The sequence below is a fragment of the Falco punctatus genome (genome assembly GCF_963210335.1).
Source record: "Falco punctatus genome assembly, chromosome: 5".
NCBI lineage: Eukaryota > Metazoa > Chordata > Aves > Falconiformes > Falconidae > Falco > Falco punctatus.
In genome coordinates this window covers 28,730,443-28,756,859 of record NC_137584.1, presented here as the reverse complement: position 1 = coordinate 28,756,859, position 26,417 = coordinate 28,730,443, and the positions used below count along the sequence as shown (strand labels likewise).

Sequence of the window (26,417 nt, the reverse complement as noted above, 5' to 3'; positions counted from 1 at the left end):
TAGGATTTGCACAGCGAGGTTTTGGTAGCAGGGGGGCTACAGGAGTGGCTTCTGTGAGAAGATGCCAGAAGCTTCCCCCATGTCCAACAGAGCCAGTGCCAGCTGGCTCTGAGATGGACCCACCACTGGCCAAGGCAGAGCCCATCAGCGATGGTGGTAGCGCCTCTGGGATAACATAATTAGGAAGGGAGACAAAAAATGCACAATGGCAACTTCAGCCAGAGAGAGGAGTGAGAATATGCAAGAGAAACAGCCCTGCAGACACCCAGGTCAGTGAAGAAGGAGGGGGTGGCTGCCCAAAGGAGGCTGTGACCCCGTGGGCAGCCCATGCTGGAGCAGCTCCTGGGAGGACCTCTGGGGAAAGGAGTCCATGCTGGAGCAGGTTTGCTGGTGGGGCTTGTGACCTCGTGGGGGACCCACGCTGGAGCAGTTCATGAAGAACTGCAGCCTGTGGGAAGGACTCACATTGGAGAATTTTGCAGAGGACTGTCTCCCGTGGCAGGGACCCCAGGCTGGGGCAGGAGCAGAGTGTGAGGAGCCTCCCCCAAGGAGGAAGGAGCAGCAGAGACAGTGTGTGATGGACTGACCCAGCCCCATTCCTCGTTCCCCTGTGCCGATGGGAGGGGAGGAGGTAGAGAAAATCAGGAATTAAGTTAAGCTTGGGAAGAAGGGAGGGGTGGGGGGAAGGTGTTTTAAGATTGTGTTTTATTTCTCATCATCCTACCCTGATGTGGTAATAAATTAAACTAATTTCCCCAAGTCAAGTCTGTCTTCCCATGACAGTAATTGCTGAGTGACCTCCCTGTCCTTATCTCAACCCACAAGCCTTTCATTGCATTGTCTCTCCTCTGTCTGGTTGAAGAGAGCAGCTTTGGTGAGCACCTGTCACCCAGCCAGGGTCAACCCACCACATGCAGTCAAACCACACATTTAAGAACAATGCTGGTCCTCTCTGAGGGGTAGGTGCTGGAGCACAGGGAGGTGGGAGTTGCTCCTCTCTTTGCACTTGGCTCCCAAAGCCTCCACCAGTCCTTCCCATGTGCCCTTTCCCTTTGTGCTTTTTTCTTTCCAAAACTTGTATAATTGGCCACTGAAGAACAACAAGAGTTCTTTATATTTAATATTTGGGAGCAAGCAGTCCACAGTCATTGCCTGTTTGGGATCCGGACCCTTCCATAAAGATGGCCAAGGCAGCGTGGGGAAGCGCGGCTGAGATTCAATACTGAAAACCCTCAGGACCACTGGTGAGCTTGGTGATTGTGCCAGTGGGCTACAGAGGTGCTGATGGGAAACGAAGAGGTCCTGTTGCCTTCTGGAAGAGAATGGCATCAATTTCCTCATATTTGATAGCTGTCCCAAGTGCATAGATCAAAAGAGGCATTTTTAAATCATCTCACCCATTTAAAAAAATTAGATATGTCCAGGCCTTCTTCAACTAGTTTATTTCATTTTGACCAGTCTTTCATCTTTGTTTTAAAAGATAATATCCTAAATTTTTCAAGCACATAGTCTTGCCAGTTGCTTCCTGCTACAAAGTTCCTGTTTCCATAAGAAACTATTTTTATTATGCTAAAACCTAAATTACATTTCAGCCTTGCAGCTGGTTTTCTCTCTTGGTGTAGCTACATGTTTTAGGTATTTTATTAACTGATATAATTTCACTAATACCTGTGGTCCCACGTTACAGCACAGCCCACAGGTGGTTGCATCGGTGGGGAATACCCGTGCTGAGACAGTAGCAGTGGGCTGGGTGAGCAATGGGAACTCTCTACGCCAGCTTGGCCAGTACCAAAACGTTTATGCAACCACATGGTGATTTCAATATGAAGCTAGACTGATGTGTTCTATATATACTTACAATTAGCTCGCATTGAAGCAAATGCTAATATAAAATTGTGTACCACTTAAAGCTACATGACTGCGCCATGTTTGATTAATATAAAAAACATCATGGGTTTTACTACTGTTACAATATTAAATTCAAGCAGCAGAAGCACCATTTGTGATGGGGGGGACGGGGCTTCGTTTCTTCTTAACTTCCCCCTGGCTGAGTCAGCCTCTATGCACTGATAAAGAATCCCATATAACTTTGCATAAAGCAGTTTTCACTTTCACAGAAATGTATCAGTTTAGAATCCAATGGTGTGTAATCTAATCTTTTATTATTATTTACATTTTTATAGCACATATATAGAGATAATATGCATTGAGGTATTCAGGGTGAATAATACGCTTTAAAATCTTAGTGAAAAAACCACCACAAAACAGTCTGGTTTGCAGATACTACCTAGGCATTCAAAGCTTAATTATATTCTTAGTCAATTCTGATTTACATTTAAATTACAAATTACATTCTGCTAGCATTAATTTACAATGCTACTTAAAAAATACATATTCCATGGTACATGAATAATAATTCAAAGCAGTCAGATCTTGTTGGATTGCTGTGATCTCCTGATAGTGAGTGCTGAATACTAATATTTCTAGAAAGTTTTCTCCATTTGAATATAACATTTCTTAATGTATAAGCCTTGCACATTTGAATTCAGCCAACCATCCATGGTGTAGCCACTTGCCAGAATCAGCTGCTTGCACACGCATTTTTCAGCTACTTGGCAAATGCTCTAAACCCATGTTCGCTCATTACTGGGCCAGAACAAGGAGCTTTCTATGAATCGCTTCACTCTGTGAACGTGATAAATGTCAGAAACTGAGTAGGATCCATCGACATCAGTGTGTGGCTGGGACGTTTTCAAGGAAGGCTCAAAAGTGAGCAAGAGAGTTCATCTGGGCCCCAGAGCAGGAGGATTGCTCCTCTGCTTCCCAGGGTGAAGCTTTTGCTTCCACAGAGCTGTCTTGTGCATTTGCACTCTTCCATCAGTAGCTCATGGTCTCCTGTTGACAACAGGCATGTGTTTATGGTGCTCATGGAGCACATTTTGCTCTGATGGGTGATCATTTCCATAAATCTCAGAGAAAATGAGTTTTTTAACATCTCCTTTAATTAAACCCATCCCAGTGTGGTGACAGGCGTCTTCCTTCGAGTAAAAAACCCAAAACTGTACGTTTGCTTTGCATTGCAAATTCTCTTGGTCTATGTATGTGCTACTACAGCCGTGCTGCCCCCAGCAAAGGGCAGCCCTGGTGATCACATTGTGCATAGCCAGGACTGTCATTATTTCACCTGCTGATGATGTCCTGTAGCTTGTGAAACTAAGCATGGCTTAAGTCTGTTGGACTGGGAGGTACACAGGGTTGTACAGCATTAAATCCCAGTTTAAAAAAGACTTCAGTCTTGAGATTCAGAAACATCGAAGAGACATCCTTGGCCAAAAACATCCGTGCTTTTCTGCAAGGGAAAATTGAAAGAGGTTGTGAAAACAAAGCACAAAATAAAGCAGAAACATAGTCACTCTCACTCACAAGCAGTGGTATTGACAAATGACTAATAGACATGACTGTTCATAAAGCTGAATTTATCTTTAATTTCCTCTCTTGAAAACTTTTTAGAAGCATGAGCAATATTATTTCAACTTTATTTTCCCAGAAAGCTTCTTTTTTGGTAGGAAAGGGATTGTCTTGTAAATGTTGTAACAAATTCACCTGGATTGTAACACGCTCAGGTTATTTCATTTCAGCTCCTTGAGAGAATTTGCTGTAGAAACGACTCATTTGCAATGGCTGCTTTAAAAACTTCAAGGAAAATGTTCAAAACAGAGGGCCTAGCTACTTTTAAAATCCTTTTCCATCCCAGCATAACTGAAGGAGAAAAACAAGTGTTAGTAGCTGTACAGAGAGAAACTAAGTACCTTCAACAACATATCTTGGAGGAAATTTGCTGAGAAACTGGTTCCAAAATAAAGGGAATGTGTCTGAAATGATGGGAGAGGAGACAGAGTTGGGATTACCTTCATTCATAAAGGTTTTATTTCTTGTTACTCCTCAGGACAGGGTATCTGCCGGGCAGGACTTGGGTGAATGTCCCTCATGGGGCAGGGAGCAGCTCTGGGAGGAGGGCAAGCACACAGTGCCAATCTTGCTTTTGCACAGTTAGCAAAGCTTTTCCAATAAAAACGGTGTTGGGCAGCAAAAGGGTACTATTCTGGAAAAAGAAAAAAAAAAAAAAAAGAAAAAAAAAAGAGTATATCTTTGGATATACAAAGTATCATTCCATGAATTTACTAAGATGTTCAATTTGGTTATATCAGATAGCTATATAAATCTTCATTTTTTCTATTAAGCAACCACTTTTCCAGTAAAAAAATTAACAACTCTCTCTGCAGAATGAGTTACATTGACTTTCAAAGGATATGAATTGCATTCCCAGGAGCACAATAAACTTTGTAGATGTAGTTCTCAAAATAGAATCACTTTTTCAAGTCTTTTTCAGCTTGTTAAAGCCCTGTTACTAACAGGCTAGTGTGTTTGATCACACACCGTGTTCCAGGATAGATGAACGAAGAACTTCTTCTTTTGGTCCCATTACAATAACTAGTAATCCTTTAGCTTCGGTCTTGGTGTTCCGTCCTGAGGGTCGGGAGGAGGGTTTGAGGTTACTCATCTATCACTAATGCAATGGTGCTAATGGTCGTAGAATGCAATATGATACTAACGTGAAGCCAGGGAAGCTACGGATTAGTGTCAGCATTGTCACTGCTGATTGATGCCAGCACTTTGTTGCCTGGGAATGGGCTATGAACAGCCCCCACACTCCCTCCTTGTGATTGTGCATCCCTGAGGAGCATGGAGGGAGCTCAGGGGCTGGCCTTGCTGCTCCGCTTTGGTGCCTCCATGCTGTCCCTATCTCACATAGTCAGGAAGCACCCCTTGGCTCCATCCGTCACCCTAACCCTATGTGAGCCCCAGCACCCACAGCAGCCTGGGCAGTGCGGAGCAGAGATGCCCTCCTTCCTCACAAGTGCTAGCAGCCACTCTTGTCCCCATTTGTGCCTCTGAAAGTTTCAGGTGTTGACACCTAATGTGAGTGCCATGAGGATTAACCGCTTACACCTCCGTAACATCTGAAGCTGTCGCGAGGGACATACAGATGTTGGTAACAGGATCCATAAACATGAATCTCTGCACACTGCGGTTCAGCTGTGTCTCATGGGTATGGACCTGGCAAAATCCTCTCCTTCAGCCACAACCCAGCCAGGGGCAGAAAGAAGGCAGGATCTCTTCAGGCTTGGGCAGGTTGGGGGAAAACTCATTTACAGCTTTGTTTTTCAAATAGAGCATCTTCTTGCAGAGAGATGGCCCTACTATGTCCCCAAACATCAACTGTACGTGGGCTGTCCACTGAGCAAGACACCTCCACCTTACGAGCTATGTCATTGTGTTCACTTTTTATGATTCCCATCATGTGGAGTCACCCTCTGGGTAGAGGGGAAGACTCTGGGTTGAATATTCACTGATTTTCCCAGCCTGGGAGTGTATGGAAAAGGAGGGAAACCATCCCACCAACTACCTCCCTGATGGCATCTTCCCGTGGGCCTCTCCTGGTGGCGTGGGAGACCAACAAGCAGTTTCTGGAGGCTTGATCAGCTCATGTGCCAAGATCCACTGCTGCAGTGGCTTAAGTAAGGCATACGCGTTAATTTTTAAATGTCATTTTTATTCCTCCTACCAGTTGTGGTTTTATTTATTGTTCAATTTGTGGACCTCTTCACCACTCTCTCTGCTGTCACCTGGATGCCGGCCTCCAGATGTGCGCTGTTTCCAAACTGTGTGTTTGCGGTTGTGGTGTTTTAGCACAGAAAAGGCTTTTTAATGACCAAAATGCATCACATTTGATATCACCTTATTTGCTCATCTCCTGGCTAGCCCATGTCCAGCATAGCTGGTAACCTGCCATCCCCTCCATTCCCGTCCTGTTCCCTTGGAGGTGCTTTTTTCAGAGCATGCACCTGTCTCCAAAGCAACTAACCACTTTTGCTAGGAGTGAAGCTGCCGTTTGCTGCCGCCCACACATGATACCTCCCATCACGGCTGTTCTCCATTACCATAGAAACCGCCCTCCCTCTGCGGTTCCATCCCGGCTGACCTGGTATTTGCTTTATCAATCTGTACGGTTTATTCCCAGTGCTGATGCCAGCTTCTAATAATAGAAACACCTTGTATGTTATATCCCACGCCAGGAGCAAGTTACTTCTATTTTATGTGCATGCAAGCGTGGAGGGGTTGGGTTTGGTTTTGTTTCTGTCAATTCTAGCAACAAAAAAAGTAAGTTTGTATCTTGCCATCGCTTACCTGAAAAATGTGTTTCGCATCTGGTTTTAACAGCTTAATCCCTCAGGTAGAGGGAGGCAAGGAACAGAGGTGACAGGTGAAGGTTGTTGCTTTTCTTTCTCCCTCTCTAATTTCCTTCAAAGCAACTTGGTTCCTGGGACAGGTTAATACTATTTTTCAAAATCTCTCAGGTTTCCAGGAGCCTGAGAACACCCCATTAACATCTCCAGAGTGCGCATCCCACTGCATCCCCAACCAAGCATCATGAGTTTGTTTTGTCTGCTGGAGACCTGGAGGAGATCCAGCATGTGCCAGGACTCTCCCCTCACCTCCAAACCCTGGGAAGACATCAAATTTGGACCAGACCCTTCCCATGAGGAAGGCAAAAGAGGATGCAAGTAGGTGAGAGCCTCTGTGAGACCCACCTCGTTCCAAATTTCAGAAAGTGAAACTGGAGTCTCGTCTTCACAAGGTTTTACACTCTTGAGTGTGGCACCTACTTGGTATATAGCAACTTACGTGCAAAATGTGGTGGCTGTAATTGCACATCAGATGTTGAAGTCAAATGAATTTATGAAAATTTTGTCCCAGCTCTGTCTTCCATTTCTTCCTGCTATATTACTTGGGTTTATATGACAGACAGATGGGAAAATACAAAGAAACAAAGAGGCAATATTGCTTATAAGGCCTTTTTAGTATGCACTGCTTTCTGCCCAGGAAAGTATCTTTACACCCTAATCACATCACCTCTCCGACTCTTTTTTTATCATAAACTAAATAGACCAAACTGTTCATGCATTAGGACTTTTTTCCAAGACTTCAAATCATTTTTTCTGGCTGTTCTGTTCTCCACCAATGAATCTTGAGGATCAATTTCAGCCTTTCAGCCTGTGGGGCTTCAGCTTTAGATTTCCTTCCACATCCTGTCCCAGTCTGCTAAATCTCAGTCCATAGGTTCCCACTTTTTCCATGTCATCCTGGGATGAAAAGCTTCTCATGATGATAGGTGAAATTATAGGGCACCATTTTCCTTTGGAGTGACCATGCTGATCTTCACTCCTCACCCGGTGTGAATCAACCCTCCGGGAGCCCTCTTTGCTCAGTGCTCTCCAGTGTGATTTGTGTTCGCTTACTGCAACTGCATCTCAACAGCCTCTGCACCTCGAGGGAGGCTTGCAAATCCTTGGCACGAGGTTGCAGGAATCCTGTCCTGCATTGAATGGTGTCCCACTCCGTACGGAACAAAACTTTCTCATGTAAATACTCACACACATGAGTTTATTATCCATTTTCTGCAGGTATTTTTCTCTCAGACCAAAATGATCACAGAAGCAACGAACGAAATGGCAGGGACTCCAGCCAAACCCACATCTGTTTAATTCCAACAGGGAGTCAAAGAAATGCTTGGCAGTATTCAGCCAGCTCTATTTTTAATATTGTGTTTACATGTGTAATGACCATGTGCACATAATAGCTGTCCCCCTCCCTGCTCCACCCAGCACTTTCCAGTATTGCTCACTATAGCTTCAAGCAGACATGCCTTATGGCCATTCCCGAATTTGTGATGGCATAATCCAGGGAAAGCACCTCAGCCATTACGCATGTAAATGTGCTAACTATCAAGAATATTATTTTAATAGATTTTTCACAGATGGCTTCTCCTGTCTGTCCCACTCACCATCCCAAAGACCCATTCAGACTGGGATGCAGGGAAGGGGAGACACCAAGAGGGAGGTGGGGCTCCAGCAATCAGCGTTTTAGGGCCGCGGATGCTCCCCAAGCCCATCACAGCTTGGAGCTTCACAGGTGGGCAGGAGAAACAAGGCTGTTACCTGGCCATCAAAGCTGGCAGGTAGCTTTGATGGGAGATGAAACACCTGGAATCACAGCTGGGCTGGCCCAAACCCAAGCCCTAGGGGCCCCAGAGCTTTAGCTCATCGTTGGTCAAAACTCCCATTGCTTTCTGACTGCCTGGAGCGGTGGGCAGCAGGCAGCAGCAGTGGCCAGCTAGTATGGCCAGCCTCCCCTCCCAGCTATTTCCAGTTCTGCAATCATCTTTTCAGACCTGCTCCTGCAGCGATCTTGCAGATGTGGCTTTCTGCACAAACACAATACAAGCTCCCTTAGCAGCAGCAGAAAATTTTACATGAGCCATGGTCAAAACCGTGGGGTCCTGTGCATTACAGAGCTTCCACCGAAAAGCAGCTGGAGCATGATGAAAAGCAGGATTTAGCATCGCTAAGGACATCTGTAACAACAGCAGTTTCCAAACCTGTAGCTTCAAACTTTGTTGGGAACATTATTCATTAAGTTCTGGTCAGTGCAGAAATCAACTTTTGACATCTTAGTAGAAGCAACCATTTACTGTGCTTGCTTCTCAACGAGACCTCCCTGATTTAAGCATGTAAATGGTGGCCACTTGGCTCTCCATGGCAGCAAGGGTAGCATGGTGCCCATCCTGCTGCAAAGCACAGGGCCTTATTCCCCTGGAAAATATCAGGATCTGCCTTTATTTTGGTTGCTGCTACGAGGGTTGGAGAAGCTAAGGGTGCAGAAGCGCTACTGAGCTGGGCTGCAGAGGTGGGAAAGGCAGTGGGAACACACACCATACTGTCCAGGACTGGCCCACTGAGTATGGAACCTCTGACCTGCACGTGACCCACACCAATCCTGCATGGCACTTGCACATCATAAACAACCCATATAAAATATAAAGTCATCCATTTTCACTCCAAAAGAGGAATATGTAACCTTTGCTGTAACCCATGCAGCTACCCATGTAGCCATGAACACACCCCACCCCACTGCTGCATTAGTCTGGGGTAGGCTAAGATGTTAGGACTAAAATCCATTTTAAGCTCTCAATGCATCATTCATGTCCTTATGTATTGCTAACCTGTGCTCTAAGTCCCAGTGCACCAGGCTGAAAGTGAATAGAAGTAGATGAGAACCTATAGCCAATATTTGTGTTTATTTTTCCCACACAAGGCAAAATGTCCTGGCCGTTCTCCTGAATTAAAAATTGTTTTTGTGTTTCTTGCTGAGCTGGGATAATATGATTGAAGGATGAAGCACTGGAGTAGAAAACATCAAACCGTTAGTCCATAGCTGTAGGAGAGCTTCCTCATTACCTCTTTGTGTGGTGCCTGGCTGTGAGGACCGCTGACCTGTAGGTACGACGGCAATGCAGATCAGCCTCAGCATCACAGGGATGGGAAATGGCACGGGAGGAAGGAGAACAAGCAAACAGCTAAAGTGACTGTGCTTGTTCTGTTTGCCATGGCCACGGTCTGCTGTCTTCCACCTGCTGGCCATGCATTTAGCATGTGATTGCTCTGGGATGTGATTTCTTTAGGGAATAAATTCCAATTTCCATAACAGATTCAGCTCTTGAGAAGTGTGATGCTCATCTACAGTGCTCTATAAACAGTAGCTGTCTCACTGACCAGTTATGCTACGCATAGCCCTGTTTTATCACCAGATGGTGATGGAGACGATGATCTTATTTTTATCTGTTCTGCATTGCCCATGAAAAGCTTGCTGTTTACCCCATACTCCTTTTTCCGAACACTTCTTCAGAAAAAGGGACATTCTGAAGTGGGAGCCTTCATGTAACCATTTTTAATGGAGAGGAGCAGGGGGTTTCCAACTCTTTCTGGAAACCAATGGGAAGAAAGATGGCATAGCAACTACCTGCTACCAAAACACTGCCCACGAGCCCTTCCAAAGAGCTGCTTCATTAGACCGAGGCCTGAACTGTCAAGCACCAAGAGACATTGCTGACTGCATGATTTTCTAGAAATGTTTGCAGTCAACTGCTGTTGTATCGCTAAAGGTATTCAGGAACATCATGATATAGCCTGACCTGTTATTATCCTCCTAGGGCAAGGTACAGGAAATGAAGATGGCAATTGCCCACTGTTTAATTACACTGTCCATTAGTTAAACCATTTCTTCCTATGCACAAAAAGGCTTCAGCCAAGGTGAATCCCTGCTCTCCACCTCCGTGGAAGAGTGAAAACTAGCTCCAGCCACGCATCCTGACGCCTGCAGGCGGGCTCCACAAAACAGCCTCAGGCTGTGCAACCTCCTCCTCAGAGACGCAAAGCTCCTTCCTCCTCACATCAGCTCGTCCCTCACCTCTGCACGCAGGTGGAGTGAGGCCGTGGGGGTTCCAGCAGAGCACACGTAGGGCAGGGCAACTGACCCCAGTGGTTTTACCTTGTTGAGGAGGTCACCAGCAAACATCTCTTCACCCAAGAGGGTTTGTGCTTGGATGGCACTAGCAGAACACGGTCTGGAGTGCTGCAGTGTTTCACACTAGGGGAAAAAAGTGGCTTGCCTTTTTTTTTTTTCCCCAAATAGACAAATAACCTAGGAAAAAGGAGCAACTCAAAGTGTGCTCATTTCCTCCCCCTACAGCTCTAAAATGATAACAAGGCTGCATTTTTTGTGGGCAAACAGCAAGAGCTGCCTCAACGCAAAAAGGATGGAAGAAGAGCATGAGTCAGGAGACCTGGGCCAGGTGCTTTGATGTGCTGTGCTCCAGAGGGGCTGGAGGAGCTCGGCAGCTTTCCGTGTTCCACTGACTCCAGTGCCACCAGGGTCTGCCCAGCTCTCTGAGCACAGGGTGAAGCTGGGGAAAGCACGTGGTGAAGTCTAGTAACCTGTGGAATTACAAACAACTTTGTGCTACCCAAGCCACAAAGCAGATTCAGAGGGGACCAAAGAAATCTAACTCTAAATCTTTTCCCAATTAAACCACAAGCTCTTCAGCTTCCTCTTCACATAGTCGTATAAAGCAACATGCACAGCCCCCGATTTCAGCTGTTGAAAACGTGGGTACCTCACCTAAACATGTTTAGAGAGAGAGAAACAGGATGAAGACTTTAGCTATGATTTAAGAATATAAATTAGCGTGTGGGCACTGTGGATTGTGAGGGTTTTGGGTCTGCTGCCACGATCCACATGGAGCAAGGAGGTTCATGTGCATCTGGGACGACTGTATCACTTCCAACCAATGCACTGTTGGCCAGAATAGGCACTGCCAAAGCAGTGCTGCCATAAATTTTTAAGATTTTTTTTTTCTTGTTGCACTAAAGATTTTGAAAGAAAACCCTGACTTTGCTCTTTGAGAAAAGATTCTTAGAAAATCAGATTTTGAGCTCTCTTCTGTGGGCTTTACTGTGCAAACTCTCCAACTGAAAGGACCATTTATGAAAAAAGGCAACAGAATTGTGCTTTTCATTCAGATGGAGACAAGGCATTCTCCACGTTGTATGGGAAATATCATTTGCAGAAGCCCAATGAAAGTATGTCTTTGTAAGCCTTCAGAGCCAAAACCAATTAAATTTAAAACTTACTTCACTGAATATAGAGTCCCAAAACACTTTCTTAGCTAATAAAACCTCTAAAACAAAATAGATTTGAAAGGAATATCCTGTTAACTATTGTAACATTGCTAGATGAAAGGCTGCTTCTTTTTTTCCCCTTGTGTTTTCTCCTGTGTCAGATTAAGCATTTCACAACAATTTAAAATATAATTAAACTTTAGAGTCCTCAGGATTGGATGGAATAATTATAATTACTTGTTGTGAAAATGGGCGTGGAAAAAATCTTATGACTTGTTCTTAATAATCCAGCTTGCACTTCATTACAGTACCTGCAATACTTAATTTATGAAACCAGTGTAATTGTATTTGCAATCTGCGCTGTTGTGATGGTGTGAGGCAAACAAGCAGCCTGCAAGCACGCCGGACCAGGAGCATACTGCCCAGGCCTCTGGCCCAACTGCAATGAAATTGCCAGCAAAGCAAAATAAATTGCTTTTGCTTAGCAGGAATGACACTCTGATCTCACCCTCCAAATAGAGAATTTCCTGCTCCTGCTGCTCTGACTCAGCAGCTTGCTCAGAGCAACAGGAAGAAAACAAAGAGGAAGAGGTCAGGGAGGAAGGCAGAGGTGGGAGCCTGGTGCTCACCCATCCTCTCCTGCTGGTTCTCCTGCCGTGGCCTCGCATGTTGCTGCTCTGGTGCTCGGGGCTGGACCTGGGTCACGGTGCCGGAGCCCATCCATAACCCTGGTGTGGTTTCCCCAGGCAGCCGCAGTGCTCCCTGCTTCCCATGTCTGCTCAGGTCCACGAGCAGAGTCTTTACGGGAAGGGTCCCTACAGCACCAAAATAGTTGGGTGCAGATGGAAGGATCCTATGTGATTTTACCAGTCAGTAAGCACCATCCACAGCCGCAGATGTAAAAGACACTAGGAGCTCAGTGTGGCTCCTGGAGGCCCATCTCCTTCCCACTGACACGCTAAACCTCCTCAGCCTCCTCATTAAGGCAGATGAAAGGGTGGCACTAGAGGCACGGAGGGAAAGAGAAATGGTGAACCATGGCTATTCCCTTCCCTTTGCATCCAGAACAGATATGCAAGCCCAGCCTGCAAATAGTAAGGCAATGAATCACCAGCTATGCTGGCTGTGGCTCTCTTATTGCTTTCATGCTGATGCCATGAATGCCAGCGAGGTTCCTCCTGCTTGACAGTAGCCTGAGATGAAGAGGGGCATGGGAGGCTCACGAAGCAGGGCCATGCAGCTGCAGCTCAGCCTCCCAAAAAGCAAGACATGGAGGTGAAGATGTGACGGGGAACAGCATAGCAGAGCCTTCAAGATCTCGATTGGTGCTGGACAGAAGCTGGTCTTAAACAAACAATTCTGAGCAAAGACCGTGTGCTGTTACATTGCTTACTTAAATGACGATTAAATACTACCTTTTGAATTTGTATTTGTCCAAGGAACCAAATGACTATACTGCTGGTGGTATTCAAAGGCTACCTGCAGCTCGATGCCAGGCTTCCCCTCGGTGGTGTGCTGGCATTCAGTATGAGCAAAGCAGTAGTGGTAGGTCCCACACCGAGACCTTCCCAGCTGAGCATTTCACTTGGATAGTTATTTATGGAGTGACTCATGAAAAACAAACAAGGAGGGAAGGGAATTAAACGTTCTTAGTTTTTCTGCAATCGAGTCAGTAACCCACAGGGCAAGAAACCCAGGCACCAAGCTCCGGCACTCTCCAGTGAAAGCAGGGCTGTCCCCGCAGGCAAGTGACATGAGGCTGTTTTGCCCCACAGCTCCTGTGGTGGACTACGCAGATGGGCATCCTAAAGCAGCAGTCCCAACCTTGGCCCTGAACCCCTAGAAACACCGTGTCTGTGCTGGTCATTAACTAGGGCCAGGGCCCCAGCCCCAATACGCCGGGCAGGTGTCCACATACTGCATGCTGGTGGCCAGGAACCACAGTCCCTCGGAGCAGCCTGGAAGGGACCACCTTCTCCTCGAGATGTGAACTCTGCCCCCAGGCCAGAGACCCCTTTGATGCAGGGTGGTGGCGAGGACGGAAGCTTTCGCAGAGCTGGGGTGGGTTGCAGCACCACCTGCACCCCTGAGTTCAGCCTGGGAGCCACCTCCCCTTCACCGGGGAAGGCAGCAGTACCCCACGAGGGACCACTCAAGGGGCTTCCCGGGCAGCTGGTGTTTGCTTATGGCAGAGCCCTGTGGGCAACTCTGGCAGCTGGCCCCAATGCCCACCTGCAGCCCCTGCACAGCCCTCACCTTTAGCAGCCGTTGGCTGGAGCTCAAAACTATTCATCACTGGAAAAGCCAATTCTATGTATATTTAACTACCTAGATAGATTATGTGAGTCAGTATGATGGCGTCGTTAACCCACAGTGACGTCATCTATCTACTGTATCCCTCCCAGTCCTGGACTTTGCTCCTGGGAAGTTCTGCACCTAATACAGAATGTTTGCCCATGCCGTAAGGAAATAGCATTACAATTTTGTTTTCCTTCTCTTCCCTTTTTTTAGCAGCCCCTTGTAATGGGGCTGACAACAGGCTGATTGTATCTGGTGTAAAATTTTCAGGAGTTTCATTCTGTTCTGAAGGGCATGTGTAGGAGATTTGAATTGTGTTTAGTACTCACTTACATGAGTACCGGGATAACCTAGTGGATCTCGCTTCTTAAACTATAGAAATGGACCCCCCCCCCCTCTTTCCTGCATGTGTATGGCCATTTTCTGTCATGCTTAGATCCAGCTGTATGCAATCCAAGAATATTCTGTTACTAAAATCACTTTGCTTGATAATGTATTTGTAGACTTAACACTTGTACCCTGTGCAGAACTGAGCAGTCTGCTTTATTTCACAGGTGGGGTGTTTGGCAGGAGTTTGGCAGCTGCCTTCAGCTGCGGAGCTCTTTCTCTCACCAGGTGCAGATGGCAGCAAATCTCCTTCCTCCGCGCTAAAATGCAAATTCCAGCCCTTTCCAAGCTAGTGTGCTGAATGGTAACCGCTCTCTTTCATAATAAACTCGAATACGCTGCCAGGCACATCCTCAGGAAAGGGCAGAGGGAAGGGAAGAGGGAGAGACAAAGGTGCATCCATCCTGCAGCAGATACAGCAAGGGAGAAAACTCAGGCACTGGTGCAGATGGATTAAAAAAAACATGCAGTTAAGCAAGGATCATGAGGTTTGCCTGTTAGATTAAAGCTTTAAAAGTATGCTGTTGATATGCAGCGTTTTCATTTTCTGATTTAAATATTGCTGTAGCAGCAGGTGAAGTCTGCAAACACCTAAGCAGCTGGGAAAGGGGTGTGGGGTACGGGATGCACATGGGCCATCGTGGGGGCCAGGCAGAAGGAGCAAGCTGGGGAGCACGTCACTGAAATCTGTGAAGCAGCACAGAGAAAACTTCTATCAATAGCCCTATCATCAATATCCATGTTTGCATCAGGAAAGGAGCAGGCAAGGAATGCACAGGCTTAACTGTGTTTTCCTACATGTTGCTTATTTGGGAGAAAAAACCATCACCCAACATGCTGACATGGTCCCTTTTCTCCACTGCCATGACGCACACAGATGCACTGTTCCCTAATTGCAGGTCACTCACAAACACGGGGCACTATATTTAGGTTAAAGTGGAGTTTCTTTGTTTGAAAACAAAACAAACATAGCAAAATAATCAGAGGAGTCTGGCAAGTGAATACAACAAAAAGAGAGGCAAAATAGCGCTTTTCATTTCTCTAGCTCATGCATCTCTGCAAAGCTGCATCATGGTTGGTGCCTCCTCCTTGCCGAAAGGAAAACAAAGCAGTCTGATTAAGAGCCCCTGGCAGGTTTAGGAAAACCTTCTGGGTTTCTTGCCTCTGCAGAGCCCATTAGAAAGACTGGAGATGAGGAAGTCATTTTGAGACAGATTTTCTTCTCAGCATCATGCAATATGAAACACAGTTCTTGATTTGCTTAAATGCTCTCCTTGCCAACCAAAAGCAGACAGAGCCAGGCTGGACCCTCAAATCCAACACCAGAATATCCATGACAGGGAAGAACCATGTGATACCTCCCTCAAGCCTACACCAGCCCTGCCGCACTCGTTCTTACCTACTACCAAGACATGTTTTTTCCAATTTCCAGTGGGAGCTGGTGGGGATGCTGTGCAACCCCCTGAGCTTTCCAGCAGCTGCAGCAAAAGTCAACCATAACAGCACTCTAGATGCTGAGATTTTGGTAAACTGCTTCAGCCTTGAACCGAAATGGTACCTTGCAAATATATTGAATGCCCAAATCCTTTCTCGTCTTCTCCCTGTAAACACAGAGGGAAGCACTGCTTTGGGGGATGTGGAAAATGAGTGCTGCTGACCCTCTGGCTGCTTCCCACCTGCTCCCCATGCATGTCTGCATGTCCTTCATCTTCAACAGCAACTAAAGTGCTACCAGGGAAAGAGGCTGGCTGAGAAAGGCGTGCTGGGAAGCCCACAGCAAGCTCCTGTTAATGACAGCTGTATGGCAGAAAAAAGCTGCAGAATGATAAGTGCATTTTAAGAAACAAGGGCAACACCATTATAACTATTCCTTGTCCTCAAGCGACCAACTAAATTGCTGGACAACTGTTAGGAGTGCAGATGAGAGCTCGCACATTCAGCATGAGGCAGCTACTTGGTGCTGCTGGAGAGCAATGCAGCTGGAAAATTTTTGGTCCAAAGTCCCGGCCAGCCAGAAATGTGCAGGGGAGACATGACCTGATGTGACCAGAGCTGAATGCCTAGGAGCTGCACCACCGGCCGGGGAAGTGGAGGAACTCAGGGGAGTGGGGAGTTGAGAGGTGGCAGCTCTGGGAGCAGTGAGGTACAAGTCCCCTCACACCACCCCGCTGCTGGAGATTTAGGAAATAACTCCAGGTATGGAGAACATCCCACTGAATGCAGTGTTGGCAGTGCTGGGTACAAGGTCCTGCTTGGCATCCTCGGTTGATGCTCGGTGAACCAAAGGGTTGCTCACAGCACAGGCACAAGGCTCAGGGCTGCAAATCAGGATTTGCTCTGGTCTAGGCTGTAATGGAGTTTACTTTGTACAGAGCAAAACGCCTTGTTTTCCTCCACAGCCTCCTCAGTCCAGGATCAGATACTCCAGGTTCAGCCCTGGAGTTCCTCATTTTGCTCGCAGGCTATTTTTGGTCTGCTCTCGTTTTAAGCCTTCTAAAAATGTCTTCACTTGCACATGCCTTTCAAATTTATTTATTTCCTCTAGTTCCTTATCAGCTACCGGGAGGCTATATTTAAACCTCAGATACAGCATTAGCTCTTTGGCAATATTTAAATTCTTATGGGATGCATGTGGTCTGGAAATGAAAAATTGTTTGGCCAATTCAATAAAGCAGAGCAGCACCTCTGCAATCTAAACTCAGCCCTGCATTATCTGGCAGGGCGGGTGGTTTTTGTTTGCCCAGATAACTCTCCCTCAGACATCACTGACGTAGACCTTTGACATCACTGCAGGTGCTATCTCCAAGATTCCCCTCTTTGTGTGTCACCACCCTCTTGATCTCAAGGGCAGGAGGTGGCAGCCTGCCCGCTGCCATCAGTAGGTGATCCTGCATGGCAGGCGTGACTTCCAGCCCTTAAACCTTGCCTGTGAGTCAGCAGTGACCCCACAATCAGAGCTCTTGGGAAAGGAGCGCCTTGCACCATTCACTTCACATCAGCAGTTCCCAGGTGACTCACAAGCGGCATGAGCTGGCACAGCTGGGTTGGAGACGTTTTGGGAGCGGTAGGGCCCTGCCCTCTCCTGCACACCTCTCTCCCATGCCCAGCTAGGTATGTGGTGCAGAGCAAGAGATAAAGACAGCGCTGAGCAGTGTAGGTCAGTCAGCAGCCCCCAGGCAGCCCTCCCGGGTCCCAGGGGAAGGCTGAGCCCAGGATCTCCGTGATGGAATTCCTGTGACGCCCAGCTCTGTTCGATGGCAAGGCGTCTCTATCGATTTTTCAAGTTTTACAAAAAAAGTCTAGTTGCCTTCAAAGTTCAAGGGGAGAAAGCTCTTCGAATGAAAGGAGGGAAAGGTAAAAAAAAATCTCACGGTAGCAAAATGACAAAGAGAGACCAAGGGCAGTGCACAGAGGGTGGGTAGGGGATTCAGGCAGCCCGGTGCATGGGCACTGGGATGCCTGCCAATGGCAGTGCATGCACCTGCACACCAACTCCATAGCAAAAGAAACATAAACCAAAATGTGAAAGGAGAAACAACAAAAAATGATGCCTTGCCCTTGAGCAGTTGTTCTGGCCTTCTCTCTGATGGACACAAGCCTGGTGTATTGCTCATAGCTAAACGACTTGATGTATAACCCCCTGAATAAAGTGGCCCCATCACCCACTGGGAGCTGCAAACCATCCAGCACTGGCTTGTTTAACCAATGGTAGGATTTTCAGTTTCTAATTATAACCTCATTAACTAAGAACAGCAAATAATACTTACGCACAGTCTGTAGCTCCTGGGGTTAATAGGGAATTTGCAGACCTGGCATCTAGGCATTGCTGACCGTCTGCTGGAGGAGGGGATCCACTGAGGAATTATCTTGCTAAGGCATCGTTTAAAGGGTCAGCACAATTATTTATTACCACTTGTTTTCTACTCCAGATGTGCTCAACAGTGACTTGATACATACCTGGAGTAAGAAACCTTAATGCAGGTTACAGCTGGCTGGAGACAGTTTCTCATTTGAACCCTCTGTTGTATACAAGAGTTTTGTAGCCACTTGCAATAAACTCTTTCTCAAACAAACTCCTTTTCCGGTTTGCAGCCGTTTTATTTCACAGCTTTGTTGCAGCACCAGTTAGCAGCTCTTGCCTGTTTCTTCTTCTGCTCATTCCTGAAGATGACACACAGTTCCTGCTGTGGGGAGGAAGCCCCCAGAGCGCAATCCACTCCTCTCTTCCTCTGCATGATCCGGAGCCTGCCTGCAGGGATGCAGACTTGGTGCAGCTTCTGCTGACAGTGAATTTTTCAGCACAGCAGCTTGAACTGCCTGGACAACTGTTCTGTTGTGTTTTCTATCAATCAAAACTCCTGTGCTACTCAAACTATAGGACGTAGTTTGCTGGGAAGCACTGGCAGGAGCCCACCTGGAAGTTGTCCTTGAACTCTTAATCACAGGAAGAACACGATCCCCAATGCCTCTCGGGGACCAAGGGCTGCAAAGATGCATGGTGATACGGATGGTGAACAGCAGTCCTCTGCCTGGGGGCGCCGACAGTACCCTCCCCTCTTGCCTGTGCCCTGCTACTCCTGTGAGGAAGACTCACTGCTGTTTATAAAACCCCAGGCAGCAGCCGTGTTTGCCAGCTCCAGCAGCCCCTGATGCTGTGGCCATACATCCAGCTGCGCTCACAGGAGAGCTCGCTTGGAGCTCACTCCTCATTCAAAGCTGTTCATCATGGTGTGGGCGTTATTCTGCACTTGCAGGGGTTTTATTTTGTTTCCCAGGGCTCAGGGGAGCACTATGGATTGGCATTTTACTCAGTACATTGTGTTGCTACCAGCCAGTCGGTCTTTGACAGACAAGCACTGGCAAACCTCGCACTGCTGCTGCAAGACCTGCTCTTGCTCTTCTATTATTATTGCAGTAAATAACCAGAGACACCCTAATGTCTCTTAAGCAGCTTTAGGCTACAACTTCTTAGTCTTTCATCCCGATAGGCCTTGCTGATTAGTAGTTGGTGGCTAGAGGCTGGTCGAGTTGCCCTTTAATTTGGCTGGAGATGCTGTTAGGCAATATGAGTTTTGGAGGCCCTCAGAGGCTGAGCACAACTCGACACAGCTAGTGCCACCCAGCACCCAGCAGGCTGCCAGGATAAGCCATGGGTGCCCCAAAAGGTCTGGAGCCAAGCCAGCTGGCATGCACCCCCACAGGGGCTTTGGCTTCCTCCCAGGGATGCTGGGCTGAAGGAGGACACCTACAAAGTGGACTGAGCCACTTCCCCGTGAGTGTAGAACAGCCTGCCCAAAAGGCCACTCGGAGCTATTTATGAAAGCCTTGTGTGAAAGAAATGTATGGTTAAAGAACCTGCCTTAACGAGCTATGGTAACTGCATGGCAATGAGGGAAGCAAACCCCACTAATGTTTTGCTTGCTGGGGATGTACCAGGGTGCAGAACTCTCCTGTCTGCAGCAGGGCTTTTCTGCACAGAAATCCTGCCCATGCCATGGGGCTCCTCACAAGGGTGAGGGCTGCCCAGACAGGGCCCCCCAGTATCTGGGTGGGAGCCTCTGAGGGTTGCGTAGGGTCCCTGACAGTGCTTTAGCTGCACGTTGCACTGCAGCAGGTAATGCAGAGCTGATGTGCTGGGATTGCAATGCCCTGGGGGCCTTAGGAAAAACTCTCTCTCCTGTTTCAGTGATGGGATCTGGGAGAAATAGTGGTGTCATGTGGACTCTCCATCCCCTCCCTATCAAATGCTGTCAAACCCTCCTTCTGCACATCCCTGCCCTTCCACATCCATCCTCCACCACAGCCCGGCCACAACCAAGCTTTGTTGCAAGTGGACTCTTGCTTTCTTTTAATCTTTTGCAATGTGAAGATGGCAACACCCTGCTGTCTTGTAGAGGAATGAAGCTGGGTTAATTAACATTGATAATATACAACCGTGGGCTGGCTTCAGGGGTGGTGGGTTGGCTGATGTAGACAAGGTGCAGCTGTGGCTGGTTCTGGTAAGGGGTTGAGAGCCAATGAAGGGAGGGCAGCCGAGGAAGAAGCAGGAGGAGAGAGAGAGAGAGTGCACATGCCCTGGATGAGGAGAAGGCAGCGGAGGGACTGTATGAAGAGTGTGCTGGTATGAGGTGGTAAAAGACCTTGTTGTAGCTTGATGGTTTGGAGAGTGCTGCAACACTGCCTGAAAAGCAAACGGTGACTGCCAGCCTTTCCCACCTCCACAACCAGCAAAGAGCCTCCCTCCCTTGGAGTAGCGCTCTGCAAACAAGCCATGTGAGACAGGGATAAAGCCTGCCATCCTATCGATCTGATCTCTTCCCAGGAGATTTAAGGCACCCAGCATTGTATGAAAATGGGCATTTTTATTAGCAAATTGGATTGTCCTGGAAGCAACTCTTTTCACCTGTACTTTAACTCTTACTATACCAGCAAAGCCCCTGAGATGCAAAAATCATCATAAACTGCATCAAGCTTCGTGGTGCCCTGAGCCATCACCTTCCCAGCCCATGCTGTGTCAGAGCCACAGCCCCCGAACTTCCTTTCCCCTTCCCCTTTCTGGATTTTCAGTCTACTACCGGTCCTGCACTTGGTTTTCAAACAACCAGAGACTTTCTGTGGGTGGAGGGGAGGAAAAGGTACCTCTGGCCTCAAGATGGGGAGTCTGGGTAAGATGTATAAATCGGGGGAGAGAGGAACAGGCAAATTCCCACTAGGTCTGTTATCACTCCAACCATATTCTCACTGGGGAAGGTGGCACATGTGGGGACTGCAGCCCAAAGGATGCTGTACCATAAGACAGCTGGATCCCTGTGTGGGAAAAGGAGGGGTCAGGGAATGGTTGAGGCAGCCTGATGTGACCAGCCAAGGCCATCCAAAAGGCTGATACTTTATTTCATTCTCATAAATTAATTTTGCTCAGAGTGAACAGTGAAGCAAGGTTAGACAGATGTTTAACATGACATTACTTCTGCTATTCTCAGCTCTTCAGAATGCTTTCTATAACTAAAGTATTTCAAATTAAAGTCTTTTATTTCAAAAAGTAATTATATTAAGCAGTTAAAATGCTCTAGGCCGTAGCACTGTGGGCCTAAAATAATGCTGGTCTCAATTGCAGTTGTGTGAGCTACCTTGCAGACACTATGGAGACAGAGAACAAATGTTCATTTTTTCAAGTCTTTGCTCTATTCTGTTAAGTCACTGTTGATGTCTCATTGCTGAGCCATAGGGTACAGCCTTCTTTGTTGTTTAAAAGACAACTAGATTGCTGCTTTTAATTTTCAGGGTTTTATTTTTCCTCAAGTTACAAACATATTAGTGGGCAACACGTGTAATGATGACCTCCCTCATTATTTGAAAGTAAAAAATTGGTAGTCTGCTTTGCAAATGTATCCATAAGCTCCTTTGCTGTGCTAACTGCACAAAACATTTTTCACCCTTATAGAATTAAAAAAGAATCATGCTGGTAAGTGGTATAACTACTGAAATTAAATGCATTTCCCCGAATTTAGTGGTTTTTTTAAAAAAAACATTAAGCCTTCAAAACTTCCAGAAATTTTCCATCTCTAAGCAGAACAAGATTTCCCTGTCAGACCCCTGGCATCATGTGTTTATGACACCTACCAGACGTGATGTCTGTAACACCAATGGCCCCAAACCAACCCTGCTCATGAAGCCAGAGGAGTATTTAATCCAGTTGCCTTCCACCAGCATCTTCTTGCCCCACAGCCTCAATGTAGCCCTGCCTGCTTCACCACCACCACCAGCCTCTGTCCTCAGGTGCTTTGGGTAGGGGTTTGGTGTCCGTGCAGGGTGCTGACTGCCTTCCTCTCCCATGAAATCCAGCTGGAAAGCAAGATTCTCAGTCCTGCTGAGAAATGCCATGTTACATGGGAGGGTTAAAAGGGGCTTGCTCCCTCTGACTGACTGTACCACAGGCTTTTTTTGACAAAAAAACAGGAGCCCTGTGGAGCTATTTTGCAAAATTTTAGTAGGAGAGATTGTATTGCAGTGAATGCCATGCCTTCCCCAGAAAAGGATGGGAAAGTCATCCTCGTTTCCATGGATACCGTGTAACAGAACCGAAAATGAAGCTGAAGCTGTACTTTCTGATATGGCTGCCCGAGCCTCCCCCTGTGTCCTTGTGCACAGGGAAGGGACAAACAGCCCCTGTAGCGTGAGGGGTCCCGTGCCACGGCCTGGGCTGCCCGTGTCTAGCCTCAGAGGATCACCATGAAAAAATCCACATTTGTGGCTGGGCAGAACTGGAAACTTTTTGAGGCACCTTCTCCTCGTCGTATGGAAACCCTAAGGGCCAGGGAGGCTGAGTGGTGCAGGGCTCTTCTCTCCCCATTAAATCTGGCTGAGTATGTGTTTTATATATGACCTTGACAAGCTCTTTGGTCAAACAGACTTTTATTTCGTCTACCTATAAATGTCAGTATTATGTGGCATATTGAAAAAAAAAAAACACTATAAAGATAAAACAATAGATCAGAATTTGTGGGCATCACATAACTAGCAGTGCTCCTTCTGCTGCCAGTGACATGAATTCCCAGCCATTAGGCTCTGTGTGATCCATCACCGTGGCACCGGCCGTGGTGAATTGCATCTGCTGTAGGCAGGACCACGCACGTGCCTTTGCTTCACATCCCCAGTGCTGCTGCTGCAGTGGGCAGAAGGGAGATCAGACTGGTCCCAGAGCACTTGTGAGTGCCACGCAGCTCAGCTCCGAGCTTCTCCTTCCACCAGAGACAAAAAAATCAGGCTCCTTGCCTGATGGAAAAGGCCAACGGCCAACGTTCCCCACTTGCACTTGCTTGCTTGCAGCTCCCAGGTACAACCTGCACTTTTAAGAAGCCACGTTCTGCCTTGCTGTTCTGCACTGGGCTGCTGGCTGCTCTCTTCTCTCTCCTTCAAGACGATGCAGAGCATCAAGAAGATGCTCCACCTGTGTTGCTCCAACCTTGATGCTGATGGGTACAGTGAAGGGAGGGTTGGCTATTTTACGCTTTGGGGTCCTCATGCAGACTCCATTCCAGAGATACTTGTTGCAGGGGTATTACAAACCATTCCCCAAACAGGCATGCCTCACTATTCATCAACGTGTCTCTCACAGAGGTGTTTGAAGAACTGGAAAAGTCCAGGTTTCTGTTACGCTGGCTGCTGGCCAGCACAGAGCTAAACCTGCTGTCGCCCTGCTCTGAGCACATGCTGGCCAATGCTACTGACTTCCCAGTACTGCTGTGCCCTGTGGTGGTCATCTGTGATTTTATGTGCAAAATAAAATGAGAAAAGATGTATATTAATGTTAAAAAAAAGAGATGTGAGTATTGATGCTATGAGAGCACTTCAATAGTCCTGGGAAGCAGCTGTTTTGTTGGAAGGAGCTTTGACTATTCTGGTGGATGGATGGAAGCTTTTTGAGGAGGTGGTAGGATCTGGTGAACCTTGAGCCCTGGTTCAAGCCAGGGTTTCTGCTCCAATCCTGGCAGCTCGCCCTAGGGCTGTGTGGTCTCAGTGCTTCAGCCTGGGGGTGGTTTGCAAAATGGGAAGCCCAACAAGGATCAGAGTCGCAACACGACCACCACACCACTGCTTTACCTCAGTGGAGGACCTGGATGGTCCTGCAAGGAGATGAGATCAATGAGCAGAAGTCAGCACAATGGAGGGAAACAGAGAGTTAACTGAATATTCAAGATAGTATCAATGTAAAGTGTGGCTTGCTGAGGTTTTCTTTCAATATTATCTACTGTCATTTAGTAATTGTATGTATACACACGCATGCATGAAATACAAAGTGGTGGGATGCAAAGTTTTCCTGGCATGAGCTTCGACAGATACATTACGCTTGGAGGGAAGAGGCACAAGTAAGCTGTTTGGATCATCCCTCCTGAATGCCAATAAAATCTTTATACCATGCCATTAAGCATTCACGATGCACCATCTGGACTGCAGAAAAGCTAATTTTTGAATGTTTTAAATGCAGCAGTTTACAAACTCTGGTGCATTAGTTACCTAGTTACCTGGAGGACAGTTTTGCAGGATTTGGAGAGAAATGGTAAAAGGCACTCGGGTTGAGCACTGCAAAACAAACTGAATCTGCTGCTATGTGGTTTCCAAGTCCTCCCTCCCAGGCTTGTGCAAAGCCCTTAAGGGCTCTCTTGTGCACTGGAGATCCATGGATTGTCCTACTGCCAGCGGATAAGTGCTCCTTTTCCAGCCAAACACTGGAATACTTTGGGGTTTTGTCTGGGTTTTTTTTGGCTGATGTTGGCCACATTTCCCTCACTGAGAGAGATGGAGTTGGGGGGCAGCAGCTCCTGAACTCTGAACAGCAGAGAGGAGGAGGAAGAGGAGGAAGCAGCCAGCAGGTGGACAGAGTTGACTATGCAATCACTGGCTCTTTGAACTGGTTTGGGGGTTGGCAGGCTCCGGTGAATACTGGCTGCAGACCAGCACTGTGGTCAGGGTTATTTATTCCTCACCTGCCTTCACAGTTGATCCTAATCACCATGCGTGCAGCCTGTGCCGCCCCGTGCGGGCACCGTGGTTCCTCCTCAGCCAACACTCAGGGCTGGAAGGAGACTTTCCAGGCAGGTGAGCAGCCCCTGTAAATTGGATATATTCTTCAAACCAGAAAGCAAGTATTTTTCTTTTTACCCTCTGAGCATGAGGGAGCAGTGCAAGGAGCCCCATCGCTCTGTTCCCCCCCCCAGGGCTGCTCAGCCCTGTGCCTGCAACCAGGACCTCTCCAGCCCCTGCTCTGCTTTTGTAATCAGAAAAGCACTTATTAATCTGCCTGATTTATCTCTGTTCTGGCCAGGTAGCCTAATGCCTTCATTAGGTCCTTGCCTGCAGCTGGGTTTAATACCTAAAGGCATTTGGCTGTTCTTTCTGCTGGCTTGGACCCAGAGCTACCTTAATGAGACCTGCAGTTTTATAGACCCTTCTCCTCCTGGTGATGGCCGTTAACACGTGCAGAGTTATAACTGTGCACACATGCACTCACACATCTTTTGTGAGGGGAAAAAAGCCCTGAAAATATGGCATGCACATATAAAATTGCCATCCCTCCAGAGAAAAACTTTTTATTTTCACATATTAAATGGGTTTACTAACCAATAACATTTTGAAGAATAGGTTCTTAGACTTGAGTTTAGCAAAGTTTTCTACAGATTTTCATAGAAGTACAAATATTTTAATGAAGTAGAAATAGTTGTACGGCTAAAATGTTATGCCTTTTTAATTTTCTAGCTTCTTTGCAGCAGTGTGTTTGCCTTTTTTACACTTCATACCTAAGAAAGCTCAAATCTGGCTTTAGCTAAGGAAGACTTGGAGTTTTTATCCAGGTCTGAACTGTCTTGTGCTGATTTTTCCTTGGAAAGGCTCAGCACCTCCTTTCCACCTCAGACACTTATTTCATTTTATAGGACTAGAACATCACAAGGTGCTCGTCTGCTCCCAGCGCTGCAGGACATGGCCTGCTCAGCACACTAGGGCGAAGACACGAGGAAGGTTTCACCTTCCATGCTGGTGCAGAGGGCAGGTACATGGGGGAAACGCCCTGTCAATGAGCTGGGGGGGCTGGGATCCAGGGCAGCATCCTGCACACCCACATAGCACAGCCTACCCATGTCCCTGGCTTTCAAGGTGGTACCTGCCATACCAAAAGCTGGGATGCTACAGTGAGATGAGTCTCTTGGGTGTGTACATGTGGATAAATATAAAAATCAACTGTCAGGAAAGATGGTCGCCCAAGGTGTGTAAAGAAGCAGCAAAAAGGGGCAATAAGCTCTCTTTTATTAGATCTGTTCCCATCCTAAAGTTATGATTAAATTATGAGTAAGTCAAAACCACCTCCTCAATGAGATGTAATGTCAAGCTTTGTCTGTGGATTAATTTTTTACCTGTGTAGGCACTGATGCTCTTGACTGTGCCCACAGTGTTGGAGGAGGATGTGCAGTACCCTGGAGCAGGCACGGACAGGTCCATGTCCAGACTGGACAGAACTGGGGGCAAGTCCTGCAGCAAGGGCTGGATGGAAACACTATGAGAGACTTCCAACTCAATAAGCCAGAAATTTAACGGTCGCACCCATGGTTTGAGCAACCACCCCAGACTGTGAGATGCTCTTGAAAAAGGAGGTGCAGCCTC

General features: G+C 47.1%; 1 protein-coding gene across 4 annotated transcripts in view; it reads right to left on the bottom strand.

Annotated features, from left to right (window-relative positions):
• The window catches only part of GRHL1 (grainyhead like transcription factor 1), a 164,415-nt gene extending 137,998 nt beyond the window's left edge, over window positions 1–26,417 (bottom strand). For all 4 annotated transcript variants that reach the window (XM_080387853.1, XM_080387852.1, XM_080387851.1 and 1 more), the window contains exon 1: window positions 1–26,417. This exon is cut by the window's left edge and continues 35,756 nt beyond it. The gene's annotated coding sequence lies outside the window, so the exon portion shown is untranslated.